Source organism: Staurois parvus, unplaced genomic scaffold (assembly GCF_062004578.1).
Source record: "Staurois parvus isolate SC_StPar_1 unplaced genomic scaffold, SC_StPar_1.0 ptg000608l, whole genome shotgun sequence".
NCBI lineage: Eukaryota > Metazoa > Chordata > Amphibia > Anura > Ranidae > Staurois > Staurois parvus.
Window position 1 is genome coordinate 2,503,339 of NW_028318404.1, and position 9,616 is coordinate 2,512,954.

At 43.5% G+C, this 9,616-nt stretch overlaps 1 pseudogene; it reads left to right on the forward strand.

The window, feature by feature from the left end:
- Positions 1-1,366: 1,366 nt before the first annotated feature.
- Positions 1,367-1,482, forward strand: LOC149449680 (U2 spliceosomal RNA; annotated as a pseudogene).
- The last annotated feature ends 8,134 nt before the right edge of the window (positions 1,483-9,616 follow it).

Genomic DNA, 9,616 nt, shown 5'->3' on the forward strand with positions numbered 1-9,616 from the left:
TTACTAATTCATTGGTTTCAAATTGGCTGCCATTTTTCCAAATTAATATGTTTTATTTTACCTCCTCATATACTGTGCTTGTGTACTCAGCTTGTTTCCCTGTTTATACTTCAGTGCATTCATGGTACTATTCATCAGAAAACTTGTATGTCTCATTTTTGTTGGTCAGTGATCTTGTTTATGACTGTTTCTCTGATGTTGTCTTTTCTATAATAAAATCCATTGTAAAAGAAAGTGTCAGTCACCTTCACATGGCTACTGTATCCTGTAGTGACTTGAAGTTGATTCCCCCAAGTATTTCTATTCCGCCACAAGATGTCGCCCAGGCATATTATCAGTCCAGGCGTTATGACCTATTCCCTAATGGTACTTCATAAAGACACCCTTCTTTCATAGTTTATTGAAGTAGACAGCAGCAGTGATTTTGTCATATCAATGCCACCAATGGGCCATGTTTGTGGCTTGAGCTGCCAGTTACCATGTGCAGGCAGCCCACTCAAGTCTATGGTGATGCAGAGGCTGCATGGACACAGCCATCCATCCCATTTGACCAAAATGCAGGTGAGCAGCCCTTAACACACACTATCTTCGTTCAGGGCCACTCACCCACACCTGCAGTCTTGTTGTATTGGGACAAGTAGATGTATCTATAAAGCCATTGTGTCCTCAGACTACTTGCATGTAGCATTTGGCGCCTAAAGTTGCACTCTGCCCATTCACTGGCTACAGGCCTCAGTGCTCATGTGAAAGAGGCCTTACTAAAAATATAGTAGAAATCTGCTGTTACATAATTGTAGCACTACCCCCTTAGGAATTTCTGATGAATTTGGGTTCCCCTATAGTCATGCACAGCCAGCCAATCAGCATTTTCCACACAAGCTTTCATCCGGAGACAGAAACCAGTTCTTGAGCTTTGGTTTTGTTTATTGAGGGGATTAGAACTTGGATAGAGTAAGGGGGTATAGGATGCCTGAAGGAACCAATATCTGAGAACAACTTCCGAAACTATTCACAAGCTTCTCTTCTGATGCAGTCTCTGCTGGACTGCTACCCAGCAGCTCCTAGTTGTACCGTCCTAGACCCTAGATGAACTCCTCTTCACTCAGCAATCTGGAGACTTGCTTCCCGAGCAGCGTATCTGGCTCCTGTTCCTTTAAATGAGGGGAACTGTCACTAGTAGGGGGCTAATCTGGTTTCCCACCAGAGTGCTCCTTCCCCTATCTGCCCAGGGGGTGCAGGTGTACTCACTCCGATCCTCTCCTGCACTGCTTGTGAGATGGCTGCTGCTACCAATCCTATCAGATGGGCTGCTCCTTCCCTGCCATACAGGTGGTCTATGCTCAGGAGGCCAATGAGTCCAGCGTTTTCCGCTTCTCGGCCTTTCGGCTAAGATCAAGTGTAGTATCTGTTCTTATCAGTGTCCAGTGGGGGTGCTCCCGACCATTCTAGCTTTGCGGGGATGGTTGTTGTATAGTACCCTCACTGGTATGATGGGGGTCCGGAAGGCTGGACCGGAGGGACAGAAACCAGGGGGCGCCACGATACGCTCTGGGACCTTGGGAGTAATTCCTCTGGGAAAGCTGGAAAGACCCAGTACCTCCTGATTTGGACGGATCTACCTTGGTCTGGCCTGGGGCTGGGGACGCAAAAAGTCCGCAAACTCAGTGCCCCCTGGGGAAGACGCTCTCAGGGGTGTCACTAGTAACACTTGGGTGTGGGACCCCACGGTGTGAAGATGACACATGGCCACTGTTTTTCACCTCTTTTTGCACAGCGCCCTAAGGACCAGGTCTTTTGGCTAAGTCCGGGGCAATTTTTGCTACAGGCCTCAGGGCCTGGTCTGTGCACTATTAGGCACGGTACCACTTTTTTATTTTTTATTTATTTATTTAAACCACTCCCACGTTTTGTCACTTTTTCTGTTCTTATGTGTGTGTTTTTCACGGATGGAGGGTGTGGGTCCTCGGGCCTTACCTGAAGTCTAGGGGGAGGATGTGTGGCCATACGGTTCCTTCCTCCCCTGATCCCTAGGGGGTTTTCTCTTCGGGAGAACCCCCTTGCCTAGTACTGGATGTCCGGCTTCGGCTGGGCATAAGGAACGGTGGTCCACCAGGCCTTTTGGCCAGGAGGACCAAATGGGAACCTTGTCCCTGTCAGGAGCTTCGTGCCCCGGGGGATTGGGTGAACGGTCCAACCCTTCCGGGGGTAGGACAAACACACCCCTAAGTGCACTTTTTCGTGTGGTGTTTTGCACTTGCACATTTTTTGTGAACACTTACGGGTTTTTTCGTTGTAGTTTGCACGTTTGCGGACTTAAAAAAAAAAAAAAAAAAATGAGTCCAGCGGTTTCCTCCTTTCCAGCTCCAGGCTCGCAGGCAGGCCCCATCACGCTAGGTCTCCTGGTAGCCTTCTTGCTCCATCCCTACATCTTCCTACTCCTTCTTCCACCTGACTCCTCACCACTCCTGCTACTGCACAGGCTCTTACACTTTTAGGAGAGACCTAGGCCCTTGCCAAGCTTTCTGTTGCGGATTGGCTGAGGTCCCTCAAGAGTGCAGCCAGCCAATCCTCAAATCCACCCACTGCCTCCAAGGCCCTCTTCCGAAAGCCTCAAAGTTGGCAGAAATTCCAGAGAGGCTGGCCTGCAGAGTCTCTCAGCGCTGACCACAATTTGACCCCTCTGGCTATCACACCTGAGCTGCTAACCAGCTCCTAACTAACCATTAGGGTCTAGCTCCCCCTAGCTAAACTAGGAGGGTGCTACATAATAATTCAATGCAGAATTTTCTTCTATTCTTTATGTTCCTAAACGGAAACTATAAAGAGTTTATCAATTTAATGTCTAACTTTAGAAAAATGATTTGTAAATTTTTTTTAAATCTAAATGTATTTATTTTATGTACACATTGAAGCATAATATTTTACAATTAAAGAGTTGCCATAACACAACAGAAGAAAATAAAGTACAAATGATTAGATAGGAAACCAATATCATCTTTCAATTCAATGTATTCGAGAAACTCTGCATGCATGGTGGAATGTCATGGTTGGGGTGAATGATAAGAAGCTCAGAGTGGAATGCAGTTCTTTTTTTTTTCCCCCATACTTTTGCCATGGAGGGAATAGTAACGAGTTTGCTTTAATGGCCTTCTTCCCAGCAGAATGTTTAGGATTTTGCCAACATTAAAGCCTACCACCATATTGCCATATACTGTATGTCGGCAGAAATGAGTTAAAGGCAAGTACAGAAACATACCATTCCAACATAGTTACACTTTCCATTAAATGGGTATATTACAACCTTCCCACCCAGTCCTGGTGTCTGTTTATTTATTGCTTGCAGGTACTTGTATCGTGCTGTCAATTTACACAGCACTTTACATATACAGTTGCAAGAAAAAGTATGTGAACCCCTTGGGATTACGTGGAGTTTTGCATGAATTAGGCATAAAATGTGCTCTGAACGTCATCTAAGTCACAACAATAGAAGAACACAGTCTGCTGAACATAATACTACACAAACATTACATGTTGCCATGGTTTAATTGCACATAACATGTAAACATTCACAGTGCAGGGAGGAAAAAGTATGTGAGGCCCTAGCTTAATGACTTCTCCCAGAGCTAATTGGAGCCAGGAGTGAGCCAACCTTGACTCCAATCAGCGTGATGATATTGGATGTGTTGCTGACAGCTGTCCTGCCCTTAAAAAACACACACCTGTTTTGGGTTTACTGGTTTCAAGAAGCACTGTCTGATGTGAACCATGCCTCGCAGAAAAGAGCTCTCAGAAGACCTACCATCAAGAATTGTTGACTTGCATGAAGCTGGAAAGGGTTACAAAAGTATCTCCAAAAGCCTTGATGTTCATGTGTCCACAGCAAAACAGACTGTGTACAAATGGAGAAAGTTTATCACTGTTGCTACTCTCCCTAGGCGTGGTCGTCCTGTAAAAATGACTGCAAGAGCACAGCGCAGAATGCTGCATGAGGTAAAGAAGAATCCCAGAGTGTCAGCTAAACACCTACAGAAATCTCTGGCACATGCTAACATTTTTGTTGACACATCTACAATAAGGAAAACAGTAAACAAGAATGGAGTACATGGGAGGACACCACGGAGGAAGCCATTGCTGTCCAAAAAGAATATTGCAGCACGTTTGAAGTTTGCAAAAGAGCACCTGGATGTTCCACAGCACTACTGGCAAAATATACTGTGAACAGATGAAACCAAGATTGAGTTGTTTGGGAAGAACACACAACACTATGTGTGGAGAAAAAAAGGCACAGCACACCAACATCAAAACCTCATCTCCACTGTGAAACATGGCGGAGGGAGCATCATGGTTTGGGGCTGCTTTGCTGCCTCAGGGCCTGGACGGATTGTTGTCATTGATGGGAAAATGAATTCCAGAGTTTATCAAGACATTTTGCAGGAAAACGTACGACCATCTGTCCGCCAACTGAAGCTCCGTAGAGGATGGGCGATGCAACAGGACAATGACCCAAAGCATACAAGTAATTCAACAAAACAATGGCTGCAACAGCACAGAATACGCCTTCTGGAGTGGCCCAGTCAGAGTCCTGACCTCAACCAGATTGAAATGCTGTGGCATGACCTTAAGAGAGCGATTCACACCAGACATCCCAAGAATATTGCTACACTGAAACAGTTTTGTGAAGAGGAGTGGTTCAAAATGACTCCAGATCGTTGTGCAGGTCTGATCTGCAACTACAGGAAACGTTTGGTTGAGGTTATTGCTGCCAAAGGAGGGTCAACCAGGTACTAAGTCCAAAGGTTCACATACTTTTTCCTCCCTGCACTGTGAATGTTTACATGTTATGTGCAATTAAACCATGGCAACATGTAATGTTTGTGTAGTATTATGTTCAGCAGACTGTGTTCTTCTATTGTTGTGACTTAGATGACGTTCAGAGCACATTTTATGCCCAATTCATGCAAAACTCCACGTAATCCCAAGGGGTTCACATACTTTTTCTTGCAACTGTATATTGTACATTCACATCAGTCCCTGCCTTCAAGGGGTGTACACTCTAAGGTCCCTAACTTACATTCATACATACGCATACCAGGGCCAATTTAGACAGGATACAATTAACCTGCCTGCTTGTCTTTGGAGTGTGGGAGGAAACTGGAGTACCCAGATGAAACCCACAAAGGCCCTGGGATAACATGCAAACTGCAGGCAGGTACTGTCATGGTTGGGACCTGAACCTGAATCTTTATGCCTAGGGGTGGGAAGGACTGCCCTATCATGTGACCACGATGATTGACTACAAGAAAATGGCACCCCTCCACACACTGTTGATGCACATCATTGATCACAACTCTATGACTAATCCCTAAATCAGGAGAAATGCATTAGAGGGGGTTATCAGAGGTGGAGATGGATGGATGGAATGGGGATGTGTGGAGATCGGGCTAAAGTTATTCTAACACAGTTGTGATTGATGGTTACATAGTTAGTCTGGCTGAAAAAAAGACAAAAGTCCATTCAGTTCAACCATAGAAAAAAAGGTTATAATTCTATACCCACAGTTGATCCAGAGGAAGGCAAAAAAAAACCCCCAGCGAAGCATGATCCAATTTGCTCCTGCTGGGAAGATTCCTTCCTGATACCCCGAGAGGCAATCAAATATTCTCTGGATCAACTTTACCTATAAATGTTAGTATCCAGTTATATTCTGTGTATCTAAGAAACAATCCAGGCCTTTTTTGAAGCAATCCACTGAGCTGACCAGAACCAACTCTTGAAGGAGTCTATTCCACATTTTCACAGCTCTCACTGTGAAGAAACCTTAAAGAGTGCCCCCAGCTCTCACTGTGAAGAAACCTTTCTGTGTTTGGAGATTACATTTCTTTTCCTCCAGATGTAAAGAGTGTCCCCTCTGTGATGACCTCTACACAGAGTTCACTATATGAACCACTGATGTACAGTTGCAAGAAAAAGTATGTGAACCCCTTGGGATTACGTGGAGTTTTGCATGAATTGGGCATAAAATGTGCTCTGAACGTCATCTCAGTCACAACAATAGAAGAACACAGTCTGCTGAACATAATACTACACAAACATTAGATGTTGCCATGGTTTCATTGCACATAACATGTAAACATTCACAGTGCAGGGAGGAAAAAGTATGTGAACCTTTGGACTTCATAACTGGTTGACCCTCCTTTGGCAGCAATAACCTCAACCAAACTTTTCCTGTAGTTGCAGATCAGACCTGCACAACGATCTGGAGTCATTTTGGACCACTCCTCTTCACAAAACTGTTTCAGTGTAGCAATATTCTTGGGATGTCGGTGTGAATCGCTCTCTTAAGGTCATGCCACAGCATTTCAATGGGGTTGAGGTCAGGACTCTGACTGGGCCACTCCAGAAGGCGTATTCTGTGCTGTTGCAGCCATTGTTTTGTTGAATTACTTGTATGCTTTGGGTCATTGTCCTGTTGCATCTCCCATCCTCTGCGGAGCTTCAGTTGGTGGACAGATGGTCGTACGTTTTCCTGCAAAATGTCTTGATAAACTCTGGAATTCATTTTCCCATCAATGACAACAATCCGTCCAGCCCTGAGGCAGCAAAGCAGCCCCAAACCTTGATGCTTCCTCCGCCATGTTTCACAGTGGGGATGAGGTTTTGATGTTGGTGTGGTGTGCCTTTTTTTCTCCACACATAGTGTTGTGTGTTCTTCCCAAACAACTCAATCTTGGTTTCATCTGTCCACAGTATATTCTGACAGTAGTGGTGTGGAACATCCAGGTGCTCTTTTGCAAACTTCAAACGTGCTGCAATATTCTTTTTGGACAGCAATGGCTTCCTCCGTGGTGTCCTCCCATGTACTCCATTCTTGTTTCATGTTTTCCTTATTGTAGATGTGTCAACAAAAATGTTAGCATGTGCCAGAGATTTCTGTAGGTCTTTAGCTGACACTCTGGGATTCTTCTTTACCTCATGCAGCATTCTGCGCTGTGCTCTTGCAGTCATTTTTACAGGACGACCACGCCTAGGGAGAGTAGCAACAGTGCTAAACTTTCTCCATTTGTAGACAGTCTGTCTTACCGTGGACACATGAACATCAAGGCTTTGGGAGATACTTTTGTAACCCTTTCCAGCTTCATGCAAGTCAACAATTCTTGATGGTAGGTCTTCTGAGAGCTCTTTTCTGCGAGGCATGGTTCACATCAGACAGTGCTTCTTGAAACCAGTAAACCCAAAACAGGTGTGTGTTTTTTAAGGGCAGGACAGCTGTCAGCAACACATCCAATATCATCCCACTGATTGGAGTCAAGGTTGGCTCACTCCTGGCTCCAATTAGCTCTGGGAGAAGTCATTAAGCTAGGGCCTCACATACTTTTTCCTCCCTGCACTGTGAATGTTTACATGTTATGTGCAATTAAACCATGGCAACATCTAATGTTTGTGTAGTATTATGTTCAGCAGACTGTGTTCTTCTATTGTTGTGACTTAGATGACGTTCAGAGCACATTTTATGCCCAATTCATGCAAAACTCCACGGAATCCCAAGGGGTTCACATACTTTTTCTTGCAACTGTATTTATACATGTTGATCATATCCCCCCTTAATCTCCTCTTCTCAAGAGAGAATAAATTCAGTTCCTCTAATCTTTCCTCATAGCTGAGCTCCTCCATGCCTCGTATGAGTTTAGTTGCCCTTCTTTGTACTTTCTCTAGTTCCCCAATGTTCTTTTTGTGAATTGGTGCCCAAAACTGAATTGCATATTCCAGATGAGGTGTTACTACTGATTAGTACAGGGGTAATATGATATCTTTCTCTCTGGAGTCTTTACCTCCTTTAATACAAGAGAGGATTTTTCTCGCTTTAGAAACCGCAGCTTGGCATTGCATGCCATTATTAAGCTTGTGATCTACCAGAACTCCCAGATCCTTCTCCACCATTGATTCCCCCAGTTGTACCCCCCCTAGTATGTATGATGCATGCATATTCTTAGCCCCCAAGTGCATCACCTTACATTTATCAACATTAAACCTTATTTGCCACATAGTTGCCCAATTACACAGAGCATTGAGGTCGGCTTGGAAGTTGAAGACATCCTGTAAGGACGTTATTCCACTGCACAGCTTGGTGTCATCTGCAAAGACTGAAATGGTCTAAAAGTAAAATTAAAAAGTAAGGGTCCCAACACTGAATCTTGGGGTACACCACTGATGACCCTAGACCATTCAGAGTATAAATCATTAACCACTATTCTTTGAATAAGATCATTTAGCCAGTTATCTATCCATTTACATACAGATTTTTCCAAGCCTGTAGACCTTATCTTACACATTAGCCGTGTGTGGGGAACTGTGTCAAACGCTTTCGTAAAATCCAAGTATACCACGTCCACCGCCACCCCTCTGTCCAAGGTTTTGCTCACCCCCTCATAAAAAGAAATCAGATTTGTTTGACAACTTCTGTCTTTCATGAATCCATGCTGTCTGCTGCTTAAAATATTTTTTTTCAGCAAGAACTCATCTATGTGGTCTTTTATTAAACTTTCCAGTATCTTCCCAACTATAGAAGTTAAACTAACAGGTCTATAATTACTTGGTAAAGATTTTGACCCCTTTTTAAATATTGGCACCATATTGGCCTTACGCCAATCCAGTGGTACTATGCCAGTCATAAGAGTCCCTAAAAATTAGAAACCATGGCTTTGAAATGACAGAGCTCAGTTCTTTAAGGACCCGTGGGTGTATGCCATCCGGTCCAGGTGCTTTATTCACCTTTTATTCTGTCTAAATATTTTTGGATCATATCAATTTTGAAGCAATGTGGATCATCTGGAGCTGTGTCAATACCATGCCCAAGAGCTCCCCCATGCTCCTTTGTATACACAGAGCTGAAGAAAGTATTAAATAAATTTGCCTTCTCTTTGTCCCTAGTCACCCACTCTAGATTATTATGTAAAGGGCCTACATGCTCGGACCGAACCTTTTTACTATTAATATATTTGAAGAATTTTTCGGGGTTGGTCCTGCTATCTTTTTCAATCTGTCGTTCGTTTTCAATTTTTGCGGCCTTTATTTCCTTTTTGCATATTCTGTTATATTCTTTGTAATGTTTAGACGATGATAGCGTTCCTTAATTTTTATATTGAATAAAAGCTTTTTTCTTATTATCTATAGCTTTTTTTAACTTTGGCCGTAAGCCACATAGGTTTGATTTGTAGCCTTTTAAACTTGTTGGAATATATTTTGCAGTGTGTTCACATACAGTTGTACTTGAACTCCCATTTTTGTGTTGTGTTCAACGATGCCAATATTCCCTCCCAGTCTAAGTCTTGGGAAGCAGCTCTCAGCCTTGGAAAATTAGCTCTCTTGAAATTTAATGTTTTTATTTTTCCCGTATGTGCTCGCTATTTACAGCTAACAATAAATGAAATCATGTTATGGTCACTGCTACCCAGATGTTCTTTTATATGGACATTCGTAATAAGCTCTGCATGGTTTGAGATAACCAGGTCCAGCAGAGCATCATTCCTATTAGGGGCTTCTATGAACTGTACCATAAAAGTGTCCTGTAGTAGGTTTAAAAATGTTTGCCCTTTAACTGACCCTGCAGTACCATTAC